Consider the following 14009-nt stretch of genomic DNA (forward strand, 5'->3'; position numbering starts at 1 on the left):
CATTTTTGTTTTATTTTATTTTTTAGCCATGTGACTATCATTTTTAAATTTAATTGAAATTACCTTGTTTTGTTTTTTTTAATCATTCTTTGTTTGGTTTACCTTTTTTGATTTTTCTTCAGTTTAGTTTTTGTTGGAGTATAAATATCATTTTTTTAATTATTATAGACTGAACTCCTGAAGCTGTACATAAGGGATACATTTTTAATTTATTTTATGTTTTAGCCATGTAACTATCATTTTTAAATTTAATTGAAATTACCTTGTTTTTTTTTTTAATCATTCATTGTTTGGTTCACCTTTTGTGATTTTTATTCATTTTTTTTCATCAAACATAAAAAGAGACCTATATTGGGTATTCAGTACTAACAATGAAGTATGTTTCCAAGGACAACTTTTCCTGGGCAACCAGGGTCAATTAGCACCTATGCTATTCAGAATATGAATAATAATATTGGTGTGCTGTCTAGGCACTAAAGGAAGCATATGAAGCCTAATGCACCTTATGTGTGTTCTGTGTGTAATTACTGCACTGAACCTGTTAATGAAAGGAAATGCACTGTTGTAATTAGATATTCATTCGCTTCTATGTGCTTAAAAGGTCAGAAGTCTGTGATGTGCAACAGACTGCTTCAAGGCTGACAGGATTACACGCAACAACAAAACATTTGAGATCTTTTATGTTATGTGACAGGTATAGCAAAACACCTGGCCGTAAAAAGCTAAACAAAACCCATTCAATGCAATCCAGCTGTCTGTTTCATCTTCATTCGCTGTCTTCACTTGTTACTTCAGGGCTAAAATGTATGATTACATGTTTGCAGCTTTAACTCCTTTATAACCAGGGTTGTGCTATATTTTTGTCTACCTTGGAGAATGGTAACATTGACATTACATACACGTTATAGTGATATTATTTTATGCAACATTTCATAAAATTAAGAGGGGGCTGTCTTTTGCCAGCATTTTTATTTACTGTTCATATCAAGATTTGTAATATCATTTACATGCTTTAGAATTTTAATTGTATAGTCACTGTTTCAGGACATAAAAAGAATGACTCAATGATGGCATGCTAACCTTTTGCTTTAAAAAGTCATGATAGACTAATTTTTATATACTGTAGAACAATTTTCCATAAACATTACAATCTGATTCTGCATCTCCTCTAGCTCTAAAAACAACTAGAACTGTGGTAAAGTGGTCTACCTCATTAGATATAAATTGAATACATTGTTCAGTAGGCACTAATGCTACATATCTGCTGCTAAATCTGAACTAGATTAAAGGTTCCCCCATGTTAAGCAGGTGAATATCACGCACAGATTATGGTATGGTTCAGGTGATATGTGTGAAGTAGACTGGAGATATTTCCCAAGGTGGAGGTTTGAGTTCTAAGCTGTTATCAACTTTTATTAAGCCAGTCATACCTGTAGGGAACACATTTTCTAGAATGAAGAGATGAGACCCCCTGTAGCCCTTCTGCACATTCAGTACTCCATGTGTTTCTAACAATTCCCATATTTTATGGCAGTAATGGGGAGTTCTGGATGAGGACTATTCATCTTTAAACAGAAGACCAGACACAACATTACAACTCTACCTACCTACTAGCCACCCCAGTTCCTTTTTCCAGTTGTTTGCATACCATTTAAATGGGTAACTAGTGTCATTAGCCAATGGGTAACCTGTGGTGTGGACACCTGCTTATATATGTCACAAATTACCATAATCTATAAACGCTCTATAATCATAACATAAGGCTTTCTCCATGTTTTAAGCCTAGGCAGTTCCGAAAAATGTATGTCTGGGTACAGAGTTTAACAGAATACTTTACTATTTACAATGACTATGATACAGACCTCTTACTCAACTGATGATGAAGAAGCAAAGAAGAAATTATATAACAGAAAATGATATAGTATAAAGGTGCTATAGCCTATAACAATCTACCAGAGAAGTGTCTATTATTACTGAACTAGAAATTAATTCTGGAGTTTCAAGCATTCATTGTTCTTTTGTACTACACATTGTTCTTGTGTGTGTGGGAGGTACTAAATCCTCATTTTTTTTTTTTTTTGCGAAACATTGTATCTTTGAATTGATTAACCAAGATGAGTCTTTACTTTGTATGTAAATGAGGTGTCCGATTAGAAGTAACTAAAGCAGATGTTTTGGCTGCGTCTCTTGCAATAAAATGTGCTTTGGCTGCTCCTGAAAGTGAATGCTAAAATATTATTAATTATACATTATACAACATACATTTGCAATGTTATGTTTGATACTTTTGTATGCATGTTCATATGTGTACAGTAAAAAGAATAATGCACATACTGTATAAGAGTATAAATTAGTAGCACTCTCGCCTAGCAGTAAAATAAGGGTCACTGGTTCGAATCCCAACCACGAGATACCTGCCTGGAGTTTGCATATTCTCCCTGTGTCTGCATGGGTTTCCTCGGGGTACTCCGATTTCCTCCTACGCTCCAAAGACATGCTGGAAGGTTAATTGGCTTTTGTCTAAATTGGCTCGAGTATATGAATGTGAGTTAGAGACCTTAGATTGTAAGCTCCTTGATGGTAGGGACTGATGTGAATGTACAATGTATATGTAAAGTGCTGCGTAAATTGACCGTGATATATAACTACCTTAAGTAATGATATGAAATAAAAAAATTCAGAGATGCAGAAATACCAATTAAAAATGGACATTGTTTCTACCCTCCCCCACTTTTTGTGAACTGCCTTTAAAAGCCATGTGCATCTGTCCTTTGATTCCGTTAGATAGTGATGAGCTTGATGATGATGATTTGATCATTTGACACCGAGGTTCAGAACATGTGAAAAAGGAGCTAAATTAATTTTTCAAAAATACTCATCTTGTATATGGGAAAACGTAAAGGAGTGTACCACTTTCAGCAAGGCTTAACTTTAAAACACCCCCTTTTTTATTTGTAAAGTTCAACCTCACACCACTCTATACACTTGACATTTTCCAGCCTTTTCATTATGCCCTTTAAATTGAATTTATCCTAATAAAACCCTTTGCCCTGTTCTATGTAATGGCATACTATTAGTAAGTTCTTTCCTTCATATATTTCTAACTGTCAGGATGCAAAGTACACAGCATTTCAAATCTTTCTACGTCATTAGCTAATTAGGGTAACAATAATGTCTCACTTACCTGACTACAGTAACTTAAAATCTGAGATCAACGGTGTGAAATACAAATCATCTTTGTTCTAACTGCTTCCTTTTAAAATAAACTTTTTATGCACATGAAGTCAAAACCGTTCAATGTATCTTGAAATTAATTTTTTTATTAAGTCTTGCGGAAGCTGTGGTATAAAGTTGGATAATTTTTGCTTTTGGTTCTGAAGAAAAGCCAGCTTGTACTCTTCAATGAATTATTTGTGTTCGCTGACAGCCTACGCTGTTCCTATTTTGGATTTGAAATAATTATGCTCCTAATTGAGGAAAAACTATTACATTGACCCACTATATTATAGGCAGTTTTAAAAGCAGTACAGTTTTTATGACAGTGATGACAGAAGCACTATATTATACATTTGTCCTTGATAGAAAATAAGTTTCAACACATGCACAAATGCACACATCATGTTAGCAGTATAGAATAACAAACAATTAGAACCAGGCAGCATGGGCTTTTTGTGTGTGTGTGTACCAGTGATTTACAAACTTTTTCCAGCTGTAATTCAGGTCTTAACAGTACCCTGCTGTTCCAACAGCATCCCTGAAAGCAAAATGGCTAACTAATTTAACACTTAATATCAGCCAAAATGTTAGTTTTGTTTTGGATGGAATAGAGGTCAATATTTACAGCTCTACTGGGGAGATATTGTGCAACTGCACAACTCTGCTGGGGAGATTTCGCCTCACTTTGGCTCAATATGCACACATGAAATGGAGTGTGAAGTTGTCATTGGGCCTCTGAAGGCACAGAGTGCAAAACAAATTATTGTCAGACTTTGTAACACGTCTTCACTTTACTAATAATGGGGAATTTCTCTGTGTCCCTTATGTGAAAATTCTCATCATTCCAGCTTTGACAGAAAGAGATGGAGAAATCGTCCCAATAGAAACACAGACAGCAATAAAAATCTGACAGATGCTCTTTCTATGCCATAAATCAGGGGTCTTAAAACTATGGCCCATGGACCACATCTGGCCTGCTATAAGATTTGATCTGCCCCCCAGCTAAGTTCAGTGGCCTATCCTTAAAGTAACATTAAACTTTTTTTTTTATTATTATTATTTGTATTATTATTAAAATAACAAACATGTTATAATTACCTGTCCTGTACAATGTTTTTCACAGCACAGCCCGGATCTTCCTCTTCTGGGGTTCCCTGCTGGCGCTCCAGTCTCCTCCTCTTCGACGAGTGCCCCCATGGAAAGACGCTTTCCATGGAGGCACTCATGTGGGCTCACTCCTGAGCTGCCCTGTCTGTGTCTATTGATATAGAATGGGCAGCTCATCACAGCATTTAATTTACAGCAGGGTGAGCCAATGTCTCCTGCTGCAATCAATCGGCCCATTGAGAAGGGAGGCACTTGTGCACATCGCTGGATCAGATCTGGCTCAGATAAGAAAAAGAGAGGGCTGGAGGGGTCGATCCTGCAACACAGAAGTAATTTTTTTTTACCTTAATGCATAAAATGCATAAAGGTAAAAAAAAACTTAATGCTTTAGATCAACTTTACTAAGCACTGATTGAGGATTAAGGTTAGCAGAGTCTGACTATGGTATCCACGTTTGATGTAAGGGGAACGCTGATGGGGACCCCAATGTAAAGGGAGACTCTGAGGGGGACCCTGATCTATAGAGGGACTCTGATAGGGACCCAGATGTGGATTTTATAGGCCTGCAAGCAGTGTCATCTTAAGAGCATTATAGGCCCCCGGGCAATACAGTGCACTGGGGCCCTGTCTACACAATCACGCACGAGAATTACTGACAAAAATCATAAAATTTACTGGCAGAACCACATTTTTTACTGCCACTGCAAAAAAAGTACCTAAAATTTCATTTTTCAGTGCCGAACAATGCAAATGTCAGTATTTAAACTATAAACATATAGCTAGTGCTATAAGCAATGGGCCAGATTCAGGTAGATCCGCGCAATATTTGCGTGGGCAAAGGGCAACGATTTTTGCTCTGCGCCCACGCAAATATTTTGATATGCCCGCGATTCACGGAGCAGTAGCTCCGTAAATTGCGCGGGCGCTATGCTAATTAGCCCGGCGTAAGGACGCCTAATGTAAATGATCCCGCCGGGGGCGGGAATCATTTAAATTAGGCGCGCTCCCGCGCCGAGCGAACAGCGCATGCTCCGTCGGGAAACTTTCCCGACGTGCATTGCGGCAAATGACGTCGCAAGGACGTCATTTGCTTCTAAGTGAACGTGAATGGCGTCCAGCGCCATTCACGAATCACTTACGTAAACGACGTGAAATTTAAATTTCACGAGCGGGAAGGGCGGCTATACTTTAGCATTGGCTGCCCCTGCTACAGCAGGAGCAACCTTGCGCTAAAGTCGCCGTACGGAAACTCCGTACCTTGCGTACGCAGGGCCCGCGCAACTTTTGTGAATCGGTGGTAGTATGCAATTTGCATACTATACGCCGATCACAATGGCCGCGCCCCCTAGCGGACAACGCAAGAATGCAGCCTGAGATATGAAGGCATAAGGAGGCTTATGTCTGTCATATCCTAGGCTGCAGTCCGCGTAGCGATGTTCCTGAATCAGGGGCATTCGCTACGCGGGAGCAAAACAGCTATTGCGCCGCGCAACCTATGGTTGCGCGGGCGCAATAGCTTCTTGAATCTGGGCCAATGTGTTTAAGTTAAACAAAAGTAAAAAAAAAAATGTCTTCATTGACATGAAGGTCAGGTTACTATAACCCAGCCAGCACAGAGTTTCCTCTTACATCAGAGTCTGCAGGATTCCCCCTTACCATGAAAGGGAATTCTTATGTAAAGGGGAACGCTGCAAATCATGATCTAAGGGGGGAACTCTGATGTGGAGAGGGGGCTCTGGTGACCAGAGACCACCTTATATCAGAGTCCACTGCTTTCTCTTTCCCACTTACATCAGGGTCCGCAGACTGAGTTCCCCCTTGCATTGTAAGGGGGAATCCTGCAGACTCTGATGTAAAGGGGAACTCTGATGTGGGGGGCACTCTGGTGACCAGAGACCACCTTCCGTAGAGTAAATACACTAAGGTAAGGGGGGTCACTAATATAGGAGGGGGAACCTTTATATCAGTGCCCCCTTACATTTTTGCATTCACTCCCCCCTTACATCAGCAACCCCCCGCATTCGTGGAGGACCGGATCTTCTCTGTGATTTCCGCAAACTGGGCATGGGCAGTTCTAACCCGTCACTCTCCACAATTTTTTACTGGGGTTGCTGGGCAGCCGGTGGGGCCCCCCAGGCAAGCGGGGCCCCCGGGCAACTGCCCAGCGTGCCCAATGGAAAAGATGGCCCTGCCTGCAAGTATTCACTCCTACTGAAAAGTTTGGAGACCCTCTATATTAAACGGTTTGGTTGCGGTTTGGCTTTCAAACTATTTGTTTGACTAACAGACCTAAAATAAGACCCAGATACAGTCTTTTCCAGAAACTTTATTCTGTCACAACTTTGCAAATAAGCCAGATCAAAGACAGGGGTAGTATAGAATCCTGTAGTAGTATTATATGAAAAACAGCTTCTGTTCACATAAAGCCACACTGTTAATGCAGCGTAAAGTAGTAGTAAACACCACTTGAACACTTGTACCTATAGGTACACGTATAAAGCTTATCTGTAGGTACAAGGAATATCTTCTAAACATTAACCAATGCATGTGCTCTGAAGAGATGGCATACTCATACCATCCCTTCAGAGTTCTGAGCTGTGGCCATGACTCCCGTGCGCATGTACGAGAGTGACATCATCACTGCTCAGCCATTCAAATGGCCAGAGCCCACAAACCCGGAAAGAAGACTAGGTAAAGTTGTAAGCCATGTCAGTGGTGGGGGCTGAAGGGCTTTGTTTTAAGATAAGTCTTTCATAATGTGCTAGTATGTGATGCATACTAGCCAGGGTTGTTTGAGGGAATTTGGGGGCCCCAAGCAAAATAATGGGGGCCCCCAAGCACCCCCCCCCACATGCAAAGCCTACTTTAATGCTACACTATTTTTTTTATATTCTTACCTCCTGTTCTTCCCTGTAGGCTGCCGCTGTAGCGTGGCCGAGCTCCTCTTCCCCCGGCCTCTTCCCCAGTCCCCTATTAGATACAGGAGATTCAGTTTCCTGTCTTCCCGGCCGGACTGAAAGGAAGTGAGCACTTCCTATCAGTCCGGCCGGGAACAGGAAACTGAATCTCCTGTACCACATGCGGTACCCGGTCAGACTGACAGGACTCCAGGTGGAAGGATAAGGAGCTCGGCCACGCTACAGCCTGGGAAGGGGAAGTTGGGGGCCCCAGGCCAGCTCGGGGCCCCAAGCAATTGTTTTTTTGCCTGTCCTGTAGCGACGGGCCTGATACTAGCACATTATGCCCTTAACTTGGAGGGAAATTTTTTATTATGCAAGAGTTTACTACTACTTTAAAGTGGACATTCACACACAAAGAAATACGATTTTCACCATTACAACCCTCCTCTTGCCACAATTTAAAAAATCCATATTTTTGGTTATTTATTTTTTAATTCAGCAGCTCTCCTGACTTCATTCTCACCCATATAAGAAAGACATATCACTGCTTCCACAACCCCATGTTATATCATTGTCTTGTATCCTAGGATGGTCCTGGTGGTGTGTCATTGGGGACTGGCTGCAAGAATATGGAAGACACAGCCAGCTCCCAATGATGTACCAAAGAAAGATAGTGGCCCCAGACCAGGCCACAGGAGTCATGGATTGCAGAAAAACATTGCTGAATTCATTGAGTGTGTATGTTTGTTGAGGATAACTATGCAAAAAAGGTAAAATAGTATGAAAACAAAAATTTTAAATGAAGACACATGCGGCTTTCTTCCAATTTTCATCAAAGACAAGAAAGTCCAAGTTTGCTTATATTTGATTTGTATATTAAAGAAGAATCCCAGGCATGGTATATTTTTACATAGTTGCATTGGTCTAGCAATCAGTCTAGACCAATGTAACTATGTATATACCATTCCTGAAAGATACAAATACCTGAAGTAGACACCGCTCCTTCAGTGATCTCCATTTGCTTCCAGGTCCCATGCTGAGTGGCCTATCTGATGCATACCCTGAATACAGGAGGTCAGCAACTCAGCATGGGGACCATTTAGAGACTGCTGTTAATTTTCTGAATGAATGCAAACCATTCTTGATAGGAAGACTTGGAGAGAGAGACATTCAGATTAGTCCCCTGCTGCAGCCTCTTATCTTGTGACTTGCTACAAAGTTACAATGTTGCAATATGAACTTTGGGGGAGAGGAGACTGAGGAAAATGCTCCCTCCTGCCTGCAACAGAATGATGACATCATCTCAACCTAGGCAAAGTCACTGACTGGTGCACAAATATATATATTTTTTTTAATGGGAAATCTTGGAGCTTTTTTTGAAAAAGGATACTGTTGCTGCATATTGGTAAATGTCAAGAATGTATGCATGCAGACTTTTAAAGATACTGAAGGGTCCACTTTGATATTAACCCCTAGCCCTGGAGCTTACGTGTTACCATTAACTAAACCTTAAATCGGTATTAACCACTTAAGACCCGGACCATTATAAAGGTTAAGGACCTTGCTCCTTTTTGCGATTCGGCACTGCGTCGCTTTAACTGACAATTGCGCAGTCGTGCGACGTGGCTCCCAAACAAAATTGGCGTCCTTTTTTCCCCACAAATAGAGGTTTCTTTTGGTGGTAATTGATCACCTCTCGGTTTTTATTTTTTGTGCTATAAACAAAAATAGAGCGTCAATTTTGCTTCACAGCCTGGTTCCTTACTGTGCATGCGCAAGTCACGCTGCACATTCTGAGTGATCTCTGCTGTTTTCTGGGACCTGTGTGTCTCCCAGAAGACAGTGGGGGGTGGAGAAGGGGCCAGACAGATCTCCATGCATACTGCAGCGATCTTTCGACGGAAGTGTGAGTAAATACCTGTATTAGACAGGTATCTGATCCTTCATCCCCCTGAAAGGTGCCAAATGTGACACCGGAGGGGCGAGGAATCCAGACAGTGGAAGTTCCATTTTTGGGTGGAACACCGCTTTAAGTATATTCTATCTTTATGACCATCTTTAGAGGGCAGGTGATTTGGATATCACAGGCATATATAGTGTAATTGACTCCATACCCTCTGTAAGGGAGTCAACTCTATATGGTAAGCACAGATTGCCCTCTTTCTATGGTGATGGTGCACAAGAGAAGTGAGTATTTCAAGGACTAATACATGGCCACCTACACATTGAAGAGGTGTTAACACTATGGACTGTATATTATATACTGTTTGTATTTTTTGACCAATCAATGTGGTGTCATTACTTCAGATCACATTCTATATATTCTTTTCTACTGTTTATATATTTACATTTGTTTGCACTTGTATTTACTTTATGCACTGCACTATATATTATATTCCATTAATGTCAATTCTTGTCTATTGATGTGATAGCTGCTATATAGATCTCTGAGCACACTATTTCTTTTGATTGTAAAACCCCATAAAACTGTTTACTTATTGCCACTGAATGCTAACAGTCCCACCCATAAGCGCCTCTAATTAAAGGGGTTGTAAAGGTAAATGTTTTTTCACCTTAATGCATCCCATGCATTTAGGTGAAAAAACATCCGACAGCACTGCCCCCCTCACCCCTCGAAAGTCCCGCGCGCGTCCCCGTCATCCTGTCCGGTTCCCAGCCTGGCCGTTAATTGGCTAGGTTGGATGGATTGATAGCAGCGCAGCCATTGGCTGGCGCTGCTGTCAATCACATCCAATGACGTGGCGCGCCGGGGGATGGGGCCGAGTGATACAGTCGGCGGCTATGGCCGCGGCTGTATCACGGGAACGTGCTTGCAAGAGCTTTCCACCAAGCGAGGGAGCTTGCATGAAGGTGAAAAGCTCTTGCGAGGAGGAGCGGAGACAGCCGCCGAGGGACCCCAGAAGACACGGATCGGGGACACCCTGTGCAAAACGAGCTGCACAGTGGAGGTAAATATAACATGTTTGTTATTTTACCCCTCAAAAAATTCTGCCTTTAGTGTTCCTTTAAGAAGATGGTTTCTCATGGGCCTTTGCCCAGCTTTCCCAAATAGCTTCCTTTACCTTAGTGCAGTCCTCCTTCACTTACCTAATCCTTATTTCTTCTGAGAAATGCTCACTTGTTCTTCTGTCTGTAACTACACACAGTAATGCAAGGCTTTCTCCCTGGTGTGGAGTGTCGTGCTTGCCCCCTCCCTTGGACTACAGGAGAGTCAGGACTTTCTCTACGTTGCAGATAGAGAAAGGAGCTGTGTGTTAGTGGGCGTCCTGACTCTCCTGTAGTCCAAGGGAGGGGGCAAGCACGACACTCCACACCAGGGAGAAAAACAAATTGTACCTTTACAACCCCTTTAAAACGGCTAGGTTACACTAGATTAAACATCAAATATAAATGAAGTACAAAATAGATTTAGCTATGCAAAGGTATGTATATGTATCATGATACCTACATTTCTAAAATACTTTTTGCATGACATTTATCTCATTACTTTTTAGTTATTTTATACCAGAACAACCAGATTTATTTTAGTAATTGTATTTATATTTGTGTGTCGCATTCCACCTGGTACACACGTTCCTTGTAGTTGGCTTTGTCTTACAGATTTAGAGTCTCTGCACCGATAGTGTGCGCTTCCGCTCTAGTCAATAGAAGGGTTGTTGTTACCTTCTGCTCATGTGAAAACTGAAGATAATAGCAATGACATCTGCTGTGGTAAAGCAAAATAGGTGCCAGAGTTGGTGCCAATCAAAACATACTGCCATTATTCTGCTCATATGCATCTGTTCAGTTATCTAAGCTTTCATATTACTGCCTCCTCCAATCCTTTATATATATCTGTCATTTTCAATTAATTTTGTCCTCTCAATTTCCTGATTTGTGACTTTTTTTCATTTTCAGTTAGGAAGTGATACATAGTGCTCAGTTATGAAGGTGACATGAACCTAATATTTAAACTCAGCATTATAAAGATAAAATCAATACAAATAATAGTCTTATTTAGTAGATTTAATGCTAGCCAAGCACTGTGTCACTTCTCCTTGTGGTGCAACAGATTGAATTGTTGCTTGCCACATTGAGTATATGGGTCAGTGCACAAGAAATTATCTTCAAGCAGTTCAGGCAGAGAAATGTTGTCAAAATAGCAAAACTGTTCAAATCGGTAATAGAAAATGATATTAGGAATGCTTAGGAGTGCTTGGAGGGCAGCTCAGGTGTGCACTGATTTTATTCAGAATTGTAGAAATGATGGTCAATGTAAAACAAAAAAGCACAAAATGCAAGCTTTCCACAAATTGCTATGAAGAAACCGGTTAAAATGGATGATGATACATTTAGAATTAGACATGTGCACACTGAAATATTTTGTTTCGTAATTTCGTTTTCGTCTGAAAAATACATTTATTTAGTTACTCCCGAAATTCGTTTTTATTTATTTAGTTTTTCGTTAAAAAAATGCATTCGTCCGAAAATCCAAATTAAGGTTGAATCTGACATTGAAGGCTTATGGTGTCTGTCGAATGTTCTAAAAAAAAAAAAAAGAAGATTCGCCAGAATCTTTAAAAAAAAAAAAAAAAAAAACATGTGACTCTTTATTTCTCTCTATGTCGAATATTTATGTCTCTCTATGTCGAATCTTTTCTCTCTATGTCGAATCTTTTCTCTCTATGTCAAATGTTTTCTCTCTATGTCGACTCTTCTCCATGTCTCTATAATGTCGAATCTTTTCTCTCTATATCGACTCTTCTCCATGTCTCTATAATGTCGAATCTTTTCTCTCTATGTCAAATCTTTTCTCTTTATGTAGAATAATATTGGACTAATAGAGTTAAGGTTAGGCACATTTGACCGCAACGAAAATGAAAATAAAGCATTTGTTTATGTCGGATCTTTTTCGGTTTTCGTTTTCTGTGCTTTCGTTATCGTTTGTTAAACCGATAACGAAAATACCTGAAATTCGGACAAAATAGGAATTCGGACGAAAACGAATGTACATGTCTATTTAGAATGCAGTATTTCTGTACACTGTGTTCTCTGGTGGATCCCCATTAGAATACACAGAGAGCTCAGAATGCTGACAATAGAAGCACAACTGAAAATCCTGGATCAATCTGATGATAGTTTTACAAAAGACAATGGGCAGGGTTGACGGCACCTAGTTAAAACAAAAAGTGTGCTTTCGGTCCACAACTGGAAATTTAGAGCTGAGTATATTAATATACTCAGATAAAAATATATTTTTCTGTTCTTTCAGGGTCTTTAGGCCTGGTTCAAACCTATGCATTTGTTTTGCATAAATGTGCTACAGTCCATTTAACATAGTTTCCTATGGGATACGTTCACATCTATGTTTTTTTGATGGGTACTAATGAGGCTACAATGATGGGCACTGATTGGCTTGTCTGATGGGAACTGATGAGGCTGCACTGATGGGCACTGACATGCTTTATGTTAATATTGTTATTAATGTTTATTTCTTTAACTCGATTCTGTATATAACATTTAACAGTATAATTTCAAGAGATAATCTATGAGGGCGTGTTTAGGGGCGGGGAAGGTTAGGGGTTAAAAACTGAATAGGCATTGCTAATCAGACAATGGCAGCTTGGCCCTTCTATTAAGCTTTTGCATCAGGTTTCTCAAACCTTTGCATGCCTGCGCTTTATATGAAGACTAAGACCCTCCCCTTCGTTACATTGTCAAAAGGGGGATGGAGAATGGGTGACCTTAAAATGATGCCCCCCCACCCATACATTTCTGCAGACACCCATGCATACTAGCATATTATGCCATTTTTTCAGCCTTTACTACCGCTTTAAAGACTGGATATTGCTGTTCTCTTTCCTTGTGGACGTTGACTGGTCTTGCTTCTCCCTCTCACATTCGCTGAGTCTGCTAGGTCCCTCCCACAGCTCTGCTCACTGCATAGGCTATGAGCCACAGTGATATTTTCATCCCTACTTATACAAGGTAATATCTCATGTTGTGCCAATAGTTCAACTTTAACTGCTCATCCAAAATTTGCAACAAAATATATTCCATTTTTAACCAACAAGTTTGTCTTTGACTACAACATAATACTTGTAAACTTTTGTTTTATTTACACAGTAATAACCTAAGCTCATGTCTATGAACTCATCTTGGAAAGGTTAATTACTACTATTCAGTAGTTGTTTTCAGCATAGATTTGGTAGCAAACAAAATTCACAGATTTTTTTTAAGGTATTTGAGGTGAAATAAATGAATCAAATGTTTTCCTTTTTCTACAGGCTTAATTAGTTACCTCAGTGAATTCCTTTAGAGGGGAGTTCATGGGTTTCTGGTAGATCAACGTTCTAATATTTATGAATGTGTCTTTATTTGGAGCCAGATCATTTCATGTTGTTTTATCTTTCTCATTAGCATATTCCAGCAAACATGGATGGTTTGAAGAGCGACTATTTACCTGCTCTAGGGCCAGCTCGACCTTTCCTATGATGTGGTCTAGAGTTTTTTGGTATCTTTTAGGGATGAACATATTTCTTAAAGGTCCATTTAACATACATTTAGAAAGGCACTCATATGAAATTCCTGGAGTTGAAATTATATTTTTCTAGGGGCTCGTTTATTGCAATGGTTTTAATTCTGTTAGCAGCATGTGATATTCAGAAGCACAGGAAAGCATCATAGAGGTCAGCCTTGAAGATTATGTAGAGAAATCCCAGATTTTGAAAAGGAAAAAGCTTATACAAGAAAAATGCCTCAACAGATGTAATTTTTGTTTTTGAT

The 14009-nt window shown here is 40.0% G+C and overlaps 1 protein-coding gene across 1 annotated transcript in view; it reads left to right on the forward strand.

The window, feature by feature from the left end:
• The window catches only part of SEMA3E (semaphorin 3E), a 185187-nt gene that overhangs the window by 925 nt on the left and 170253 nt on the right, over positions 1-14009 (forward strand). The window lies entirely within an intron of this gene.

This window comes from Rana temporaria, chromosome 3 (assembly GCF_905171775.1).
Source record: "Rana temporaria chromosome 3, aRanTem1.1, whole genome shotgun sequence".
Taxonomy (NCBI): Eukaryota; Metazoa; Chordata; class Amphibia; order Anura; family Ranidae; genus Rana; species Rana temporaria.